Here is a 339-nt window from a genome sequence, read left to right on the forward strand (position 1 = left end):
GAGCTAGAGGGTGGATAGGATGGGTCATGACCCACCCTACAATTTCCAATTAGCATTTATATCATGGCAATAAATTATAAATATATATTTTAAAGGATAGTTTCACTGCTTGCCTACTTAGAGCAGGTACAATAGATCCTTGTCAGCGGGCTGTAAGTCTTTCCAAGTCAGCAAAATCTCAGCTGAAGGAGAGAGAAAGGAGGAAAGAGAAGGGAGCCGGCGCTTCACTTATCGCCCGGCTATAGCTCAGTTCATGAGAGAAAAGGTGAGCATGCAAGCAGTAAAAGCTGGTGCTGCTTCCTCCGATCCAATCAGCTGCGTTTCCCTCCATTCCTTGCA

Source organism: Triticum aestivum, chromosome 3A, assembly GCF_018294505.1.
Source record: "Triticum aestivum cultivar Chinese Spring chromosome 3A, IWGSC CS RefSeq v2.1, whole genome shotgun sequence".
Classification (NCBI taxonomy): Eukaryota; Viridiplantae; Streptophyta; class Magnoliopsida; order Poales; family Poaceae; genus Triticum; species Triticum aestivum.